We start from the raw sequence: 22,640 nt of genomic DNA on the forward strand, positions 1-22,640 counted from the left end.
GCCAATTCGGGCATTCAGAACATATAGCACGTTGCTGTAAGCAAGCACATTCTCATTCAAAGATGCAAGTTACTATGTAGGAACAAGTTTGTATAGGTATTTCAAAGATGCCCAGAACTGAGCTAAACTTGGTATGTGTCGAACTCCTAGAAATAACTTCATGCCCCATCTCCCTTACTTCCAGCTAGTAAGGATCACATAATTCCTAACAAAGTTTTGACACAGATTCCCAAATCGGGCATTCAGAACATATAGCACGTTGCTGCAAGCAAGCACATTCTCATTCAAAGTTGCAAGTTACTATGTAGGAACAAGTTTGTATAGGTATTTCAAAGATGCCCAGAACTGAGCTAAACTTGGTATGTCTCCAACTCCTAGAAATAACTTCATGCCCCATCTCCCTTACTTCCAGCTAGTAAGGATCACATAATTCCTAACAAAGTTTTGACACAGATTCCCAATTCGGGCATTCAGAACATATAGCACGTTGCTGTAAGCAAGCACATTCTCATTAATGATGCAAGTTACTATGTAGCAACAAGTTTGTATAGGTATTTCAAAGATGCCCAGAACTGAGCTAAACTTGGTATGTGTCCAACTCCTAGAAATAACTTCATGCCCCATCTCCCTTACTTCCAGCTAGTAAGGATCACATAATTCCTAACAAAGTTTTGACACAGATTCCCAATTCGGGCATTCAGAACATATAGCACGTTGCTCTAAGCAAGCACATTCTCATTCAAAGATGCAAGTTACTATGTAGGAACAAGTTTGTATAGGTATTTCAAAGATGCCCAGAACTGAGCTAAACTTGGTATGTGTCCAACTCCTAGAAATAACTTCATGCCCCATGTCCCTTACTTCCAGCTAGTAAGGATCACATAATTCCTAACAAAGTTTTGACACAGATTCCCAATTCGGGCATTCAGAACATATAGCACGTTGCTGTAAGCAAGCACATTCTCATTCAAAGATGCAAGTTACTATGTAGGAACAAGTTTGTATAGGTATTTCAAAGATGCCCAGAACTGAGCTAAACTTGGTATGTGTCGAACTCCTAGAAATAACTTCATGCTCCATCTCCCTTACTTCCAGCTAGTAAGGATCACATAATTCCTAACAAAGTTTTGACACAGATTCCCAAATCGGGCATTCAGAACATATAGCACGTTGCTGCAAGCAAGCACAAACTCATTCAAAGTTGCAAGTTACTATGTAGGAACATGTTTGTATAGGTATTTCAAAGATGCCCAGAACTGAGCTAAACTTGGTATGTCTCCAACTCCTAGAAATAACTTCATGCCCCATCTCCCTTACTTCCAGCTAGTAAGGATCACATAATTCCTAACAAAGTTTTGACACAGATTCCCAATTCGGGCATTCAGAACATATAGCACGTTGCTGTAAGCAAGCACATTCTCATTAATGTTTCAAGTTACTATGTAGCAACAAGTTTGTATAGGTATTTCAAAGATGCCCAGAACTGAGCTAAACTTGGTATGTGTCCAACTCCTAGAAATAACTTCATGCCCCATCTCCCTTACTTCCAGCTAGTAAGGATCACATAATTCCTAACAAAGTTTTGACACAGATTCCCAATTCGGGCATTCAGAACATATAGCACGTTGCTGTAAGCAAGCACATTCTCATTCAAAGATGCAAGTTACTATGTAGGAACAAGTTTGTATAGGTATTTCACAGATGCCCAGAACTGAGCTAAACTTGGTATGTGTCCAACTCCTAGAAATAACTTCATGCCCCATCTCCCTTACTTCCAGCTAGTAAGGATCACATAATTCCTAACAAAGTTTTGACACAGATTGCCAATTCGGGCATTCAGAACATATAGCACGTTGCTGTAAGCAAGCACATTCTCATTCAAAGATGCAAGTTACTATGTAGGAACAAGTTTGTATAGGTATTTCAAAGATGCCCAGAACTGAGCTAAACTTGGTATGTGTCCAACTCCTAGAAATAACTTCATGCCCCATCTCCCTTACTTCCAGCTAGTAAGGATCACATAATTCCTAACAAAGTTTTGACACAGATTCCCAATTCGGGCATTCAGAACATATAGCACGTTGCTGTAAGCAAGCACATTCTCATGAATGATGCAAGTTACTATGTAGGAACAAGTTTGTATAGGTATTTCAAAGATGCCCAGAACTGAGCTAAACTTGGTATGTGTCCAACTCCTAGAAATAACTTCATGCCTCATCTCCCTTACTTCCAGCTAGTAAGGATCACATAATTCCTAACAAAGATTTGACACAGATTCCCAATTCGGGCATTCAGAACATATAGCACGTTGCTATAGGCAATCACATTCTCATTCAAAGTTGCAAGTTACTATGTAGGAACAAGTTTGTATAGGTATTTCAAAGATGCCCAGAACTGAGCTAAACTTGGTATGTCTCCAGCTCCTAGAAATAACTTCATGCCCCATCTCCCTTACTTCCAGCTAGTAAGGATCACATAATTCCTAACAAAGTTTTGACACAGATTCCCAATTCGGGCATTCAGAACATATAGCACGTTGTTGTAAGCAAGCACATTCTCATTAAAGATGCAAGTTACTATGTAGGAACAAGTTTGTATAGGTATTTCAAAGATGCCCAGAACTGAGCTAAACTTGGTATGTGTCCAACTCCTAGAAATAACTTCATGCCCCATCTCCCTTACTTCCAGCTTGTAAGGATCACATAATTCCTAACAAAGTTTTGACACAGATTCCCAATTCGGGCATTCAGAACATATAGCACGTTGCTGTAAGCAAGCAGATTCTCATTCAAAGATGCAAGTTACTATGTAGGAACAAGTTTGTATAGGTATTTCAAAGATGCCCAGAACTGAGCTAAACTTGGTATGTGTCCAACTCCTAGAAATAACTTCATGCCCCATCTCCCTTACTTCCAGCTAGTAAGGATCACATAATTCCTAACAAAGTTTTGACACAGATTCCCAATTCGGGCATTCAGAACATATAGCACGTTGCTGTAAGCAAGCACATTCTCATTCAAAGTTGCAAGTTACTATGTAGGAACAAGTTTGTATAGGTATTTCAAAGATGCCCAGAACTGAGCTAAACTTGGTATGTGTCCAACTCCTAGAAATAACTTCATGCCCCATCTCCCTTACTTCCAGCTAGTAAGGATCACATAATTCCTAACAAAGTTTTGACACAGATTGCCAATTCGGGCATTCAGAACATATAGCACGTTGCTGTAAGCAAGCACATTCTCATTCAAAGATGCAAGTTACTATGTAGGAACAAGTTTGTATAGGTATTTCAAAGATGCCCAGAACTGAGCTAAACTTGGTATGTGTCGAACTCCTAGAAATAACTTCATGCCCCATCTCCCTTACTTCCAGCTAGTAAGGATCACATAATTCCTAACAAAGTTTTGACACAGATTCCCAAATCGGGCATTCAGAACATATAGCACGTTGCTGCAAGCAAGCACATTCTCATTCAAAGTTGCAAGTTACTATGTAGGAACAAGTTTGTATAGGTATTTCAAAGATGCCCAGAACTGAGCTAAACTTGGTATGTCTCCAACTCCTAGAAATAACTTCATGCCCCATCTCCCTTACTTCCAGCTAGTAAGGATCACATAATTCCTAACAAAGTTTTGACACAGATTCCCAATTCGGGCATTCAGAACATATAGCACGTTGCTGTAAGCAAGCACATTCTCATTAATGATGCAAGTTACTATGTAGCAACAAGTTTGTATAGGTATTTCAAAGATGCCCAGAACTGAGCTAAACTTGGTATGTGTCCAACTCCTAGAAATAACTTCATGCCCCATCTCCCTTACTTCCAGCTAGTAAGGATCACATAATTCCTAACAAAGTTTTGACACAGATTCCCAATTCGGGCATTCAGAACATATAGCACGTTGCTGTAAGCAAGCACATTCTCATTCAAAGATGCAAGTTACTATGTAGGAACAAGTTTGTATAGGTATTTCAAAGATGCCCAGAACTGAGCTAAACTTGGTATGTGTCCAACTCCTAGAAATAACTTCATGCCCCATGTCCCTTACTTCCAGCTAGTAAGGATCACATAATTCCTAACAAAGTTTTGACACAGATTCCCAATTCGGGCATTCAGAACATATAGCACGTTGCTGTAAGCAAGCACATTCTCATTCAAAGATGCAAGTTACTATGTAGGAACAAGTTTGTATAGGTATTTCAAAGATGTCCAGAACTGAGCTAAACTTGGTATGTGTCCAACTCTTAGAAATAACTTCATGCCCCATCTCCCTTACTTCCAGCTAGTAAGGATCACATAATTCCTAACAAAGTTTTGACACAGATTCCCAATTCGGGCATTCAGAACATATAGCACGTTGCTGTAAGCAAGCACATTCTCATTCAAAGATGCAAGTTACTATGTAGGAACAAGTTTGTATAGGTATTTCAAAGATGCCCAGAACTGAGCTAAACTTGGTATGTGTCCAACTCCTAGAAATAACTTCATGCCCCATCTCCCTTACTTCCAGCTGGTAAGGATCACATAATTCCTAACAAAGTTTTGAAACAGATTCCCAATTCGGGCATTCAGAACATGTAGCACGTTGCTGCAAGCAAGCACATTCTCATTCAAAGTTGCAAGTTACTATGTAGGAACAAGTTTGTACAGGTATTTCAAAGATGCCCAGAACTGAGCTAAACTTGGTATGTGTCCAACTCCTAGAAATAACTTCATGCCCCATCTCCCTTACTTCCAGCTAGTAAGGATCACATCATTCCTAACAAATTTTTGACACATATTCCCAATTCGGGCATTCAGAACATATAGCACGTTGCTGCAAGCAAGCACATTCTCATTCAAAGATGCAAGTTACTATGTAGGAACAAGTTTGTACAGGTATTTCAATGATGCCCAGAAGTGAGCTAAACTTGGTATGTGTCCAACTCCTAGAAATAACTTCATGCCCCATCTCCCTTACTTCCAGCTAGTAAGGATCACATAATTCCTAACAAACTTTTGACACACATTCCCAATTCGGGCATTCAGAACATAGAGCTCGTTGCTGCAAGCAAGCACATTCTCATTCAAAGTTGCAAGTTACTATGTAGGAACAAGTTTGTATAGGTATTTCAAAGATGCCCAGAACTGAGCTAAACTTGGTATGTCTCCAACTCCTAGAAATAACTTCATGCCCCATCTCCCTTACTTCCAGCTAGTAAGGATCACATAACTCCTAACAAAGTTTTGACACAGATTCCCTTTTCGGGCATTTAGAGCATATAGCACGTTGCTGTAAGCAAGCACATTCTCATTCAAAGTTGCAAGTTACTATGTAGGAACAAGTTTGTATAGGTATTTCAAAGATGCCCAGAACTGAGCTAAACTTGGTATGTGTCCAACTCCTAGAAATATCTTCATGCCCCAACTCCCTTACTTCCAGCTAGTAAGGATCACATAATTCCTAACAAATTTTGACACAGATTCCCAATTCAGGCGTTCAGAACATATAGCACGTTGCTGTAAGCAAGCACATTCTCATTCAAAGTTGCAAGTTACTATGTAGGAACAAGTTTGTATAGGTATTTCAAAGATGCCCAGAACTGAGCTAAACTTGGTATGTGTCCAACTCCTAGAAACACCATCATGCCCCAACTCCCTTACTTCCAGCTAGTATGGATCACATAATTCCTAACAAATTTTGACACAGATTCCCAATTCGGGCATTCAGAACATATAGCACGTTGCTGTAAGCAAGCACATTCTCATTCAAAGTTGCAAGTTACTATGTAGGAACAAGTTTGTATAGGTATTTCAAAGATGCCCAGAACTGAGCTAAACTTGGTATGTGTCCAACTCCTAGAAATATCTTCATGCCCCAACTCCCTTACTTCCAGCTAGTAAGGATCACATAATTCCTAACAAATTTTGACACAGATTCCCAATTCGGGCATTCAGAACATATCGCACGTTGCTGTAAGCAAGCACATTCTCATTAAAAGTTGCAAGTTACTATGTAGGAACAAGTTTGTATAGGTATTTCAAAGATGCCCAGAACTGAGCTAAACTTGGTATGTCTCCAACTCCTAGAAATAACTTCATGCCCCAACTTCCTTACTTCCAGCTAGTATGGATCACATAATTCCTAACAAAATTTGACACAGATTCCCATTCGGGCATTCAGAACATATAGCACGTTGCTGAAAGCAAGCACATTCTCATTCAAAGTTGCAAGTTACTATGTAGGAACAAGTTTGTATAGGTATTTCAAAGATGCCCAGAACTGAGCTAAACTTGGTATGTGTCCAACTCCTAGAAATAACTTCATGCCCCATCTCCCTTACTTCCAGCTAGTAAGGATCACATAATTCCTAACAAAGTTTTGACACAGATTCAGAATTCGGGCATTCAGAACATATAGCACGTTGCTGCAAGCAAGCACATTCTCATTCAAAGTTGCAAGTTACTATGTAGGAACAAGTTTGTATAGGTATTTCAAAGATGCCCAGAACTGAGCTAAACGTTGTATGTCTCCAACTCCTAGAAATAACTTCATGCCCCATCTCCCTTACTTCCAGCTAGTAAGGATCACATAATTCCTAACAAAGTTTTGACACAGATTGCCAATTCGGGCATTCAGAACATATAGCACGTTGCTGCAAGCAAGCACATTCTCATTAAAAGTTGCAAGTTACTATGTAGGAACAAGTTTGTATAGGTATTTCAAAGATGCCCAGAACTGAGCTAAACTTGGTATGTGTCCAACTCCTAGAAATAACTTCATGCCCCATCTCCCTTACTTCCAGCTGGTAAGGATCGCATAATTCCTAACAAAGTTTTGACACAGATTCCCAATTCGGGCATTCAGAACATATAGCACGCTGCTGCAAGCAAGCACATTCTCATTCAAAGTTGCAAGTTACTATGTAGGAACAAGTTTGTACAGGTATTTCAAAGATGCCCAGAACTGAGCTAAACTTGGTATGTGTCCAACTCCTAGAAATAACTTCATGCCCCATCTCCCTTACTTCCAGCTAGTAAGGATCACATCATTCCTAACAAATTTTTGACACATATTCCCAATTCGGGCATTCAGAACATATAGCACGTTGCTGCAAGCAAGCACATTCTCATTCAAAGATGCAAGTTACTATGTAGGAACAAGTTTGTACAGGTATTTCAATGATGCCCAGAACTGAGCTAAACTTGGTATGTGTCCAACTCCTAGAAATAACTTCATGCCCCAACTCCCTTACTTCCAGCTAGTATGGATCAAATAATTCCTAACAAAATTTGACACAGATTCCCATTCGGGCATTCAGAACATATAGCACGTTGCTGAAAGCAAGCACATTCTCATTCAAAGTTGCAAGTTACTATGTAGGAACAAGTTTGTATAGGTATTTCAAAGATGCCCAGAACTGAGCTAAACTTGGTATGTGTCCAACTCCTAGAAATAACTTCATGCCCCATCTCCCTTACTTCCAGCTAGTAAGGATCACATAATTCCTAACAAAGTTTTGACACAGATTCCCAATTCGGGCATTCAGAACATATAGCACGTTGCTGCAAGCAAGCACATTCTCATTCAAAGTTGCAAGTTACTATGTAGGAACAAGTTTGTATAGGTATTTCAAAGATGCCCAGAACTGAGCTAAACGTTGTATGTCTCCAACTCCTAGAAATAACTTCATGCCCCATCTCCCTTACTTCCAGCTAGTAAGGATCACATAATTCCTAACAAAGTTTTGACACAGATTGCCAATTCGGGCATTCAGAACATATAGCACGTTGCTGCAAGCAAGCACATTCTCATTAAAAGTTGCAAGTTACTATGTAGGAACAAGTTTGTACAGGTATTTCAAAGATGCCCAGAACTGAGCTAAACTTGGTATGTGTCCAACTCCTAGAAATAACTTCATGCCCCATCTCCCTTACTTCCAGCTGGTAAGGATCTCATAATTCTTAACAAAGTTTTGACACAGATTCCCAATTCGGGCATTCAGAACATATAGCACATTGCTGCAAGCAAGCACATTCTCATTCAAAGTTGCAAGTTACTATGTAGGAACAAGTTTGTACAGGTATTTCAAAGATGCCCAGAACTGAGCTAAACTTGGTATGTGTCCAACTCCTAGAAATAACTTCATGCCCCATCTCCCTTACTTCCAGCTAGTAAGGATCACATCATTCCTAACAAATTTTTGACACATATTCCCAATTCGGGCATTCAGAACATATAGCACGTTGCTGCAAGCAAGCACATTCTCATTCAAAGATGCAAGTTACTATGTAGGAACAAGTTTGTACAGGTATTTCAATGATGCCCAGAACTGTGCTAAACTTGGTATGTGTCCAACTCCTAGAAATAACTTCATGCCCCATCTCCCTTACTTCCAGCTAGTAAGGATCACATAATTCCTAACAAAGTTTTGACACAGATTCCCAATTCGGGCATTCAGAACATATAGCACGTTGCTTCAAGCAAGCACATTCTCATTCAAAGATGCAAGTTACTATGTAGGAACAAGTTTGTATAGGTATTTCAAAGATGCCCAGAACTGAGCTAAACTTGGTATGTGTCCAACTCCTAGAAATATCTTCATGCCCCAACTCCCTTACTTCCAGCTATAAAGGATCACATAATTCCTAACAAATTTTGACACAGATTTCCAATTCGGGCATTCAGAACATATAGCACGTTGCTGTAAGCAAGCACATTCTCATTCAAAGATGCAAGTTACTATGTAGGAACAAGTTTGTATAGGTATTTCAAAGATGCCCAGAACTGAGCTAAACTTGGTATGTGTCCAACTCCTAGAAATAACTTCATGCCCCATCTCCCTTACTTCCAGCTAGTAAGGATCACGTAATTCCTAACAAAGTTTTGACACAGATTCCCAATTCGGGCATTCAGAACATATAGCACGTTGCTGGAAGCAAGCACATTCTCATTCAAAGTTGCAAGTTACTATGTAGGAACAAGTTTGTATAGGTATTTCAAAGATGCCCAGAACTGAGCTAAACTTGGTATGTGTCCAACTCCTAGAAATAACTTCATGCCCCATCTCCCTTACTTCCAGCTAGTAAGGATCACATAATTTCTAACAAATTTTGACACAGATTCCCAATTCGGGCATTCAGAACATATAGCACGTTGCTGTAAGCAAGCACATTCTCATTCAAAGTTGAAAGTTACTATGTAGGAACAAGTTTGTATAGGTATTTCAAAGATGACCAGAACTGAGCTAAACATTGTATGTGTCCAACTCCTAGAAATACCTTCATGCCCCAACTGCCCCAACTCCCTTACTTCCAGCTAGTAAGGATCACATAATTCCTAACAAAGTTTTGACAGAGATTCCCAATTCGGGCATTCAGAACATATAGCACGTTGCTGGAAGCAAGCACATTCTCATTCAAAGTTGCAAGTTACTATGTAGGAACAAGTTTGTATAGGTATTTCAAAGATGCCCAGAACTGAGCTAAACTTGGTACATGTCCAACTCCTAGAAATAACTTCATGCCCCATCTCCCTTACTTCCAGCTTGTAAGGATCACATAACTCCTAACAAAGTTATGACACAGATTCCCTTTTCGGGCATTTAGAGCATATAGCACGTTGCTGTAAGCAAGCACATTCTCATTCAAAGTTGCAAGTTACTATGTAGGAACAAGTTTGTATAGGTATTTCAAAGATGCCCAGAACTGAGCTAAACTTGGTATGTGTCCAACTCCTAGAAACACCTTCATGCCCCCACTCCCTTACTTCCAGCTAGTATGGATCACATAATTCCTAACAAATTTTGACACAGATTCCCAATTCGGGCATTCAGAACATATAGCACGTTGCAGTAAGCAAGCACATTCTCATTCAAAGTTGCAAGTTACTATGTAGGAACAAGTTTGTATAGGTATTTCAAAGATGCCCAGAACTGAGCTAAACTTGGTATGTGTCCAACTCCTAGAAATATCTTCATGCCCCAACTCCCTTACTTCCAGCTAATAAGGATCACATAATTCCTAACAAAGTTTTGACACAGATTCCCAATTCGGGCATTCAGAACATATAGCACGTTGCTGCAAGCAAGCACATTCTCATTCAAAGTTGCAAGTTACTATGTAGGAACAAGTTTGTATAGGTATTTCAAAGATGCCCAGAACTGAGCTAAACGTTGTATGTCTCCAACTCCTAGAAATAACTTCATGCCCCATCTCCCTTACTTCCAGCTAGTAAGGATCACATAATTCCTAACAAAGTTTTGACACAGATTGCCAATTCGGGCATTCAGAACATATAGCACGTTGCTGCAAGCAAGCACATTCTCATTAAAAGTTGCAAGTTACTATGTAGGAACAAGTTTGTACAGGTATTTCAAAGATGCCCAGAACTGAGCTAAACTTGGTATGTGTCCAACTCCTAGAAATAACTTCATGCCCCATCTCCCTTACTTCCAGCTGGTAAGGATCGCATAATTCCTAACAAAGTTTTGACACAGATTCCCAATTCGGGCATTCAGAACATATAGCACGCTGCTGCAAGCAAGCACATTCTCATTCAAAGTTGCAAGTTACTATGTAGGAACAAGTTTGTACAGGTATTTCAAAGATGCCCAGAACTGAGCTAAACTTGGTATGTGTCCAACTCCTAGAAATAACTTCATGCCCCATCTCCCTTACTTCCAGCTAGTAAGGATCACATCATTCCTAACAAATTTTTGACACATATTCCCAATTCGGGCATTCAGAACATATAGCACGTTGCTGCAAGCAAGCACATTCTCATTCAAAGATGCAAGTTACTATGTAGGAACAAGTTTGTACAGGTATTTCAATGATGCCCAGAACTGAGCTAAACTTGGTATGTGTCCAACTCCTAGAAATATCTTCATGCCCCAACTCCCTTACTTCCAGCTAGTAAGGATCACATAATTCCTAACAAATTTTGACACAGATTCCCAATTCGGGCATTCAGAACATATAGCACGTTGCTGTAAGCAAGCACATTCTCATTCAAAGTTGCAAGTTACTATGTAGGAACAAGTTTGTATAGGTATTTCAAAGATACCCAGAACTGAGCTAAACTTGGTATGTGTCCAACTCCTAGAAATAACTTCATGCCCCATCTCCCTTTCTTCCAGCTAGTAAGGATCACATAATTCCTAACAATGTTTTGACACAGATTCCCAATTCGGGCATTCAGAACATATAGCACGTTGCTGCAAGCAAGCACATTCTCATTCAAAGTTGCAAGTTACTATGTAGGAACAAGTTTGTATAGGTATTTCAAAGATGCCCAGAACTGAGCTAAACGTTGTATGTCTCCAACTCCTAGAAATAACTTCATGCCCCATCTCCCTTACTTCCAGCTAGTAAGGATCACATAATTCCTAACAAAGTTTTGACACAGATTGCCAATTCGGGCATTCAGATATATAGCACGTTGCTGCAAGCAAGCACATTCTCATTAAAAGTTGCAAGTTACTATGTAGGAACAAGTTTGTACAGGTATTTCAAAGATGCCCAGAACTGAGCTAAACTTGGTATGTGTCCAACTCCTAGAAATAACTTCATGCCCCATCTCCCTTACTTCCAGCTGGTAAGGATCTCATAATTCCTAACAAAGTTTTGACACAGATTCCCAATTCGGGCATTCAGAACATATAGCACGTTGCTGCAAGCAAGCACATTCTCATTCAAAGTTGCAAGTTACTATGTAGGAACAAGTTTGTACAGGTATTTCAAAGATGCCCAGAACTGAGCTAAACTTGGTATGTGTCCAACTCCTAGAAATAACTTCATGCCCCATCTCCCTTACTTCCAGCTAGTAAGGATCACATCATTCCTAACAAATTTTTGACACATATTCCCAATTCGGGCATTCAGAACATATAGCACGTTGCTGCAAGCAAGCACATTCTCATTCAAAGATGCAAGTTACTATGTAGGAACAAGTTTGTACAGGTATTTCAATGATGCCCAGAACTGAGCTAAACTTGGTATGTGTCCAACTCCTAGAAATAACTTCATGCCCCATCTCCCTTACTTCCAGCTAGTAAGGATCATATAATTCCTAACAAAGTTTTGACACAGATTCCCAATTCGGGCATTGAGAACATATAGCACGTTGCTTCAAGCAATCACATTCTCATTCAAAGATGCAAGTTACTATGTAGGAACAAGTTTGTATAGGTATTTCAAAGATGCCCAGAACTGAGCTAAACTTGGTATGTGTCCAACTCCTAGAAATATCTTCATGCCCCAACTCCCTTGCTTCCAGCTAGAAAGGATCACATAATTCCTAACAAATTTTGACACAGATTCCCAATTCGGGCATTCAGAACATATAGCACGTTGCTGTAAGCAAGCACATTCTCATTCAAAGATGCAAGTTACTATGTAGGAACAAGTTTGTATAGGTATTTCAAAGATGCCCAGAACTGAGCTAAACTTGGTATGTCTCCAACTCCTAGAAATAACTTCATGCCCCATCTCCCTTACTTCCAGCTAGTAAGGATCACATAATTCCTAACAAAGTTTTGACACAGATTCCCAATTCGGGCATTCAGAACATATAGCACGTTGCTGTAAGCAAGCACATTCTCATTCAAAGTTGCAAGTTACTGTGTAGGAACAAGTTTGTATAGGTATTTCAAAGATGCCCAGAACTGAGCTAAACTTGGTATGTCTCCAACTCCTAGAAATAACTTCATGCCCCAACTCCCTTACTTCCAGCTGGTAAGGATCACATAATTCCTAACAAAGTTTTGACACAGATTCCCAATTCGGGCATTCAGAACATATAGCACGTTGCTGTAAGCAAGCACATTCTCATTCAAAGTTGCAAGTTACTATGTAGGAACAAGTTTGTATAGGTATTTCAAAGATGCCCAGAACTGTGCTAAACTTGGTATGTGTCCAACTCCTAGAAATACCTTCATGCCCCAACTCCCTTACTTCCATCTAGTAAGGATCACATAATTTCTAACAGTTTTGACACAGATTCCCTATTCGGGCATTCAGAACATATAGCACGTTGCTGTAAGCAAGCACATTCTCATTCAAAGTTGCAAGTTACTATGTAGGAACAAGTTTGTATAGGTATTTCAAAGATGCCTAGAAGTGAGCTAAACTTGGTATGTGTCGAACTCCTAGAAATAATTTCATGCCCCATCTCACTTACTTCCAGCTAGTAAGGATCACATAATTCCTAACAAAGTTTTGACACAGATTCCCTTTTCGGGCATTCAGAGCATATAGCACGTTGCTGTAAGCAAGCAATTCTCATTCAAAGTTGCAAGTTACTATGTAGGAACAAGTTTGTATACGTATTTCTAAGATGCCCAGAACTGTGCTAAACTTGGTTTGTGTCCAACTCCTAGAAATAGCTTCATGCCCCAACTCCCTTAATTCCAGCTAGTAAGGATCACATAATTCCTAACAAAGTTTTGACACAGATTGCCAATTCGGGCATTCAGAACATATAGCACGTTGCTGTAGGCAAGCACATTCTCATTCAAAGATGCAAGTTACTATGTAGGAACAAGTTTGTATAGGTATTTCAAAGATGCCCAGAACTGAGCTAAACTTGGTATGTGTCCAACTCCTAGAAATAACTTCATGCCCCATCTCCCTTACTTCTAGCTAGTAAGGATCACATAATTCCTAACAAAGTTTTGACACAGATTCCCAATTCGGGCATTCAGAACATATAGCACGTTGCTGTAAGCAAGCACATTCTCATTCAAAGTTGCAAGTTACTATGTAGGAACAAGTTTGTATAGGTATTTCAAAGATGCCCAGAACTGAGCTAAACTCGGTATGTGTCCAACTCCTAGAAATAACTTCATGCCCCATCTCCCTTACTTCTAGCTAGTGAGGATCACATAATTCCTAACAAAGTTTTGACACAGATTCCCAATTCGGGCATTCAGAACATATAGCACGTTGCTGTAAGCAAGCACATTCTCATTCAAAGATGCAAGTTACTATGTCGGAACAAGTTTGTATAGGTATTTCAAAGATGCCCAGAACTGAGCTAAACTTGGTATGTCTCCAACTCCTAGAAATACCTTCATGCCCTAACTCCCTTACTTCCAGCTAGTAAGGATCACATAATTCCTAACAAAGTTTTGACACAGATTCCCAATTCGGGCATTCAGAACATATAGCACGTTGCTGCAAGCAAGCACATTCTCATTCAAAGTTGCAAGTTACTATGTAGGAACATGTTTGTATAGGTATTTCAAAGATGCCCAGAACTGAGCTAAACGTTGTATGTGTCCAACTCCTAGAAATACCTTCATGCCCAAACTGCCCCAACTCCCTTACTTCCAGCTAGTAAGGATCACATAATTCCTAATAAAGTTTTGACACAGATTCGCAATTCGGGCATTCAGAACATATAGCACGTTGCTGTAAGCAAGCACATTCTCATTCAAAGTTGCAAGTTACTATGTAAGAACAAGTTTGTATAGGTATTTCAAAGATGCCCAGAACTGAGCTAAACTTGGTATGTCTCCATCTCCTAGAAATAACTTCATGCCCCAACTCCCTTACTTCCAGCTGGTAAGGATCACATAATTCCTAACAAAGTTTTGACACAGATTCCCAATTCGGGCATTCAGAACATATAGCACGTTGCTGTAAGCAAGCACATTCTCATTCAAAGTTGCAAGTTACTATGTAGGAACAAGTTTGTATAGGTATTTCAAAGATGCCCAGAACTGTGCTAAACTTGGTATGTGTCCAACTCCTAGAAATACCTTCATGCCCCAACTCCCTTACTTCCATCTAGTAAGGATCACATAATTTCTAACAGTTTTGACACAGATTCCCTATTCGGGCATTCAGAACATATAGCACGTTGCTGTAAGCAAGCACATTCTCATTCAAAGTTGCAAGTTACTATGTAGGAACAAGTTTGTATAGGTATTTCAAAGATGCCTAGAACTGAGCTAAAGTTGGTATGTGTCCAACTCCTAGAAATAATTTCATGCCCCATCTCACTTACTTCCAGCTAGTAAGGATCACATAATTCCTAACAAAGTTTTGACACAGATTCCCTTTTCGGGCATTCAGAGCATATAGCACGTTGCTGTAAGCAAGCAATTCTCATTCAAAGTTGCAAGTTACTATGTAGGAACAAGTTTGTATACGTATTTCTAAGATGCCCAGAACTGTGCTAAACTTGGTTTGTGTCCAACTCCTAGAAATAGCTTCATGCCCCAACTCCCTTAATTCCAGCTAGTAAGGATCACATAATTCCTAACAAAGTGTTGACACAGATTGCCAATTCGGGCATTCAGAACATATAGCACGTTGCTGTAGGCAAGCACATTCTCATTCAAAGATGCAAGTTACTATGTAGGAACAAGTTTGTATAGGTATTTCAAAGATGCCCAGAACTGAGCTAAACTTGGTATGTGTCCAACTCCTAGAAATAACTTCATGCCCCATCTCCCTTACTTCCAGCTAGTAAGGATCACATAATTCCTAACAAAGTTTTGACACAGATTCCCAATTCGTGCATTCAGAACATATAGCACGTTGCTGTAAGCAAGCACATTCTCATTCAAAGTTGCAAGTTACTATGTAGGAACAAGTTTGTATAGGTATTTCAAAGATGCCCAGAACTGAGCTAAACTCGGTATGTGTCCAACTCCTAGAAATAACTTCATGCCCCATCTCCCTTACTTCTAGCTAGTAAGGATCACATAATTCCTAACAAAGTTTTGACACAGATTCCCAATTCGGGCATTCAGAACATATAGCACGTTGCTGTAAGCAAGCACATTCTCATTCAAAGATGCAAGTTACTATGTGGGAACAAGTTTGTATAGGTATTTCAAAGATGCCCAGAACTGAGCTAAACTTGGTATGTCTCCAACTCCTAGAAATACCTTCATGCCCTAACTCCCTTACTTCCAGCTAGTAAGGATCACATAATTCCTAACAAATTTGGACACAGATTCCGAATTCGGGCATTCAGAACATATAGCACGTTGCTGTAAGCAAGCACATTCTCATTCAAAGTTGCAAGTTACTATGTAGGAACAAGTTTGTATAGGTATTTCAAAGATGCCCAGAACTTAGCTAAACGTTGTATGTCTCCAACTCCTAGAAATAACTTCATGCCCCATCTCACTTACTTCCAGCTAGTAAGGATCCCATAATTCCTAACAAAGTTTTGACACTGATTCCCTTTTCGGGCATTCAGAGCATATAGCACGTTGCTGTAAGCAAGCAATTCTCATTCAAAGTTGCAAGTTACTATGTAGGAACATGTTTGTATAGGTATTTCAAAGATGCCCAGAACTGAGCTAAACGTTGTATGTGTCCAACTCCTAGAAATACCTTCATGCCCAAACTGCCCCAACTCCCTTACTTCCAGCTAGTAAGGATCACATAATTCCTAATAAAGTTTTGACACAGATTCGCAATTCGGGCATTCAGAACATATAGCACGTTGCTGTAAGCAAGCACATTCTCATTCAAAGTTGCAAGTTACTATGTAAGAACAAGTTTGTATAGGTATTTCAAAGATGCCCAGAACTGAGCTAAACTTGGTATGTCTCCATCTCCTAGAAATAACTTCATGCCCCAACTCCCTTACTTCCAGCTGGTAAGGATCACATAATTCCTAACAAAGTTTTGACACAGATTCCCAATTCGGGCATTCAGAACATATAGCACGTTGCTGTAAGCAAGCACATTCTCATTCAAAGTTGCAAGTTACTATGTAGGAACAAGTTTGTATAGGTATTTCAAAGATGCCCAGAACTGTGCTAAACTTGGTATGTGTCCAACTCCTAGAAATACCTTCATGCCCCAACTCCCTTACTTCCATCTAGTAAGGATCACATAATTTCTAACAGTTTTGACACAGATTCCCTATTCGGGCATTCAGAACATATAGCACGTTGCTGTAAGCAAGCACATTCTCATTCAAAGTTGCAAGTTACTATGTAGGAACAAGTTTGTATAGGTATTTCAAAGATGCCTAGAACTGAGCTAAAGTTGGTATGTGTCCAACTCCTAGAAATAATTTCATGCCCCATCTCACTTACTTCCAGCTAGTAAGGATCACATAATTCCTAACAAAGTTTTGACACAGATTCCCTTTTCGGGCATTCAGAGCATATAGCACGTTGCTGTAAGCAAGCAATTCTCATTCAAAGTTACAAGTTACTATGTAGGAACAAGTTTGTATACGTATTTCTAAGATGCCCAGAACTGTGCTAAACTTGGTTTGTGTCCAACTCCTAGAAATAGCTTCATGCCCCAACTCCCTTAATTCCAGCTAGTAAGGATCACATAATTCCTAACAAAGTGTTGACACAGATTGCCAATTCGGGCATTCAGAACATATAGCACGTTGCTGTAGGCAAGCACATTCTCATTCAAAGATGCAAGTTACTATGTAGGAACAAGTTTGTATAGGTATTTCAAAGATGCCCAGAACTGAGCTAAACTTGGTATGTGTCCAACTCCTAGAAATAACTTCATGCCCCATCTCCCTTACTTCCAGCTAGTAAGGATCACATAATTCCTAACAAAGTTTTGACACAGATTCCCAATTCGTGCATTCAGAACATATAGCACGTTGCTGTAAGCAAGCACATTCTCATTCAAAGTTGCAAGTTACTATGTAGGAACAAGTTTGTATAGGTATTTCAAAGATGCCCAGAACTGAGCTAAACTCGGTATGTGTCCAACTCCTAGAAATAACTGCATGCCCCATCTCCCTTACTTCTAGCTAGTAAGGATCACATAATTCCTAACAAAGTTTTGACACAGATTCCCAATTCGGGCATTCAGAACATATAGCACGTTGCTGTAAGCAAGCACATTCTCATTCAAAGATGCAAGTTACTATGTCGGAACAAGTTTGTATAGGTATTTCAAAGATGCCCAGAACTGAGCTAAACTTGGTATGTCTCCAACTCCTAGAAATACCTTCATGCCCTAACTCCCTTACTTCCAGCTAGTAAGGATCACATAATTCCTAACAAATTTGGACACAGATTCCGAATTCGGGCATTCAGAACATATAGCACGTTGCTGTAAGCAAGCACATTCTCATTCAAAGTTGCAAGTTACTATGTAGGAACAAGTTTGTATAGGTATTTCAAAGATGCCCAGAACTTAGCTAAACGTTGTATGTCTCCAACTCCTAGAAATAACTTCATGCCCCATCTCACTTACTTCCAGCTAGTAAGGATCCCATAATTCCTAACAAAGTTTTGACACTGATTCCCTTTTCGGGCATTCAGAGCATATAGCACGTTGCTGTAAGCAAGCAATTCTCATTCAAAGTTGCAAGTTACTATGTAGGAACAAGTTTGTATAGGTATTTCTAAGATGCCCAGAACTGTGCTAAACTTGGTTTGTGTCCAACTCCTAGAAATAGCTTCATGCCCCATCTCCCTTACTTCCAGCTAGTAAGGATCACATAATTCCTAACAAAGTTTTGACACATATTCCCAATTCGGGCATTCAGAGCATATAGCACGTTGCTGTAAGCAAGCACATTCTCTTTCAAAGTTGCAAGTTAATATGTGGGAACCAGTTTGTATAGGTATTTCAAAGATGCCCAGAACTGAGCTAAACTTGGTATGTCTCCAACTCCTAGAAATAACTTCATGACCCATCTCCCTTACTTCCAGCTAGTAAGGATCACATAATTCCTAACAAAGTTTTGACACATATTCCCAATTCGGGCATTCAGAACATATAGCACGTTGCTGTAAGCAAGCACATTCTCGTTCAAAGATGCAAGTTACTATGTAGGAACAAGTTTGTATAGGTATTTCAAAGATGCCCAGAACTGAGCTAAACTTGGTATGTGTCCAACTCCTAGATATAACTTCATGCTCCATCTCCCTTACTTCCAGGTAGTAAGGATCACATAATTCCTAACAAAGTTTTGACACAGATTCCCAATTCGGGCATTCAGAACATATAGCACGTTGCTGCAAGCAAGCACATTCTCATTCAAAGTTGCAAGTTACTATGTAGGAACAAGTTTGTATAGGTATTTCAAAGATGACCAGAACTGAGCTAAACATTGTATGTGTCCAACTCCTAGAAATACCTTCATGCCCCAACTGCCCCAACTCCCTTACTTCCAGCTAGTAAGGATCACATAATTCCTAACAAAGTTTTGACACAGATTCCCAATTCGGGCATTCAGAACATATAGCAACAGAACGTTGCTGTAAGCAAGCACATTCTCATTCAAAGTTGCAAGTTACTATGTAGGAACAAGTTTGTATAGGTATTTCAAAGATGCCCAGAACTGTGCTAAACTTGGTATGTGTCCAACTCCTAGAAATACCTTCATGCCCCAACTCCCTTACTTCCATCTAGTAAGGATCACATAATTTCTAACAAAGATTTGACACAGATTCCCTATTCGGGCATTCAGAACACATAGCACGTTGCTGTAAGCAAGCACATTCTCATTCAAAGTTGCAAGTTACTATGTAGGAACAAGTTTGTATAGGTATTTTAAAGATGCCCAGAACTGTGCTAAACTTGGTATGTGTCTAACTCCTAGAAATACCTTCATGCCCCAACTCCCTTACTTCCAGCTAGTAAGGATCACATAATTCCTAACAAATTTTGACACAGATTCCCAATTCGGTCATTCAGAACATATAGCACGTTGCTGTAAGCAAGCACATTCTCATTCAAAGTTGCAAGTTAATATGTGGGAACAAGTTTGTATAGGTATTTCAAAGATGCCCAGAACTGAGCTAAACTTGGTACATGTCCAACTCCTAGAAATAACTTCATGCCCCATCTCCCTTACTTCCAGCTACTAAGGATCCCATAATTCCTAACAAAGTTTTGACACTGATTCCCTTTTCGGGCATTCAGAGCATATAGCACGTTGCTGTAAGCAAGCAATTCTCATTCAAAGTTGCAAGTTACTATGTAGGAACAAGTTTGTATAGGTATTTCTAAGATGCCCAGAACTGTGCTAAACTTGGTTTGTGTCCAACTCCTAGAAATAGCTTCATGCCCCATCTCCCTTACTTCCAGCTAGTAAGGATCACATAATTCCTAACAAAGTTTTGACACATATTCCCAATTCGGGCATTCAGAGCATATAGCACGTTGCTGTAAGCAAGCACATTCTCTTTCAAAGTTGCAAGTTAATATGTGGGAACCAGTTTGTATAGGTATTTCAAAGATGCCCAGAACTGAGCTAAACTTGGTATGTCTCCAACTCCTAGAAATAACTTCATGACCCATCTCCCTTACTTCCAGCTAGTAAGGATCACATAATTCCTAACAAAGTTTTGACACATATTCCCAATTCGGGCATTCAGAACATATAGCACGTTGCTGTAAGCAAGCACATTCTCGTTCAAAGATGCAAGTTACTATGTAGGAACAAGTTTGTATAGGTATTTCAAAGATGCCCAGAACTGAGCTAAACTTGGTATGTGTCCAACTCCTAGAAATAACTTCATGCTCCATCTCCCTTACTTCCAGGTAGTAAGGATCACATAATTCCTAACAAAGTTTTGACACAGATTCCCAATTCGGGCATTCAGAACATATAGCACGTTGCTGCAAGCAAGCACATTCTCATTCAAAGTTGCAAGTTACTATGTAGGAACAAGTTTGTATAGGTATTTCAAAGATGACCAGAACTGAGCTAAACATTGTATGTGTCCAACTCCTAGAAATACCTTCATGCCCCAACTGCCCCAACTCCCTTACTTCCAGCTAGTAAGGATCACATAATTCCTAACAAAGTTTTGAAACAGATTCCCAATTCGGGCATTCAGAACATATAGCAACAGAACGTTGCTGTAAGCAAGCACATTCTCATTCAAAGTTGCAAGTTACTATGTAGGAACAAGTTTGTATAGGTATTTCAAAGATGCCCAGAGCTGTGCTAAACTTGGTATGTCTCCAACTCCTAGAAATACCTTCATGCCCCAACTCCCTTACTTCCATCTAGTAAGGATCACATAATTTCTAACAAAGATTTGACACAGATTCCCTATTCGGGCATTCAGAACACATAGCACGTTGCTGTAAGCAAGCACATTCTCATTCAAAGTTGCAAGTTACTATGTAGGAACAAGTTTGTATAGGTATTTCAAAGATGCCCAGAGCTGTGCTAAACTTGGTATGTGTCCAACTCCTAGAAATACCTTCATGCCCCAACTCCCTTACTTCCAGCTAGTAAGGATCACATAATTCCTAACAAATTTTGACACACATTCCCAATTCGGTCATTCAGAACATATAGCACGTTGCTGTAAGCAAGCACATTCTCATTCAAAGTTGCAAGTTAATATGTGGGAACAAGTTTGTATAGGTATTTCAAAGATGCCCAGAACTGAGCTAAACTTGGTACATGTCCAACTCCTAGAAATAACTTCATGCCCCATCTCCCTTACTTCCAGTTACTAAGGATCACATAATTCCTAACAAAGTTTTGACACATATTCCCAATTCGGGCATTCAGAACATATAGCACGTTGCTGTAAGCAAGCACATTCTCATTCAAAGATGCAAGTTACTATGTAGGAACAAGTTTATATAGGTATTTCAAAGATGCCCAGAACTGAGCTAAACTTGGTATGTGTCCAACTCCTAGAAATATCTTCATGCTCCATCTCCCTTACTTCCAGGTAGTAAGGATCACATAATTCCTAACAAAGTTTTGACACAGATTCCCAATTCGGGCATTCAGAACATATAGCACGTTGCTGTAAGCAAGCACATTCTCATTCAAAGTTGCAAGTTACTATGTAGGAACAAGTTTGTATAGGTATTTCAAAGATGCCCAGAATTGAGCTAAAGGTTGTATGTCTCCAACTCCTAGAAATAACTTCATGCCCCATCTCCCTTATTTCCAGCTAGTAAGGATCACATAATTCCTAACAAAGATTTGACACAGATTCCCAATTCGGGCATTCAGAACATATAGCACGTTGCTGTAAGCAAGCACATTCTCATTCAAAGTTGCAAGTTACTATGTAAGAACAAGTTTGTATAGGTATTTCAAAGATGCCCAGAACTGAGCTAAACTTGGTATGTCTCCAACTCCTAGAAATAACTTCATGCCCCATCTCCCTTACTTCCAGCTAGTAAGGATCACATAATTCCTAACAAAGTTTTGACACAGATTCCCAATTCGGGCATTCAGAACATATAGCACGTTGCTGTAAGCAAGCACATTCTCATTCAAAGATGCAAGTTACTATGTAGGAACAAGTTTATATAGGTATTTCAAAGATGCCAAGAACTGAGCTAAACTTGGTATGTGTCCAACTCCTAGAAATATCTTCATGCCCCATCTCACTTACTTCCAGGTAGTAAGGATCACATAATTCCTAACAAAGTTTTGACACAGATTCCCAATTCGGGCATTCAGAACATATAGCACGTTGCTGCAAGCAAGCACATTCTCATTCAAAGTTGCAAGTGACTATGTAGGAACAAGTTTGTATAGGTATTTCAAAGATGCCCAGAACTGAGCTAAACGTTGTATGTCTCCAACTCCTAGAAATAACTTCATGCCCCATCTCCCTTACTTCCAGCTAGTAAGGATCACATAATTCCTAACAAAGATTTGACACAGATTCCCAATTCGGGCATTCAGAACATATAGCACGTTGCTGTAAGCAAG

The sequence above is a fragment of the Diceros bicornis genome, chromosome 19, assembly GCF_020826845.1.
Source record: "Diceros bicornis minor isolate mBicDic1 chromosome 19, mDicBic1.mat.cur, whole genome shotgun sequence".
Taxonomy (NCBI): domain Eukaryota; kingdom Metazoa; phylum Chordata; class Mammalia; order Perissodactyla; family Rhinocerotidae; genus Diceros; species Diceros bicornis.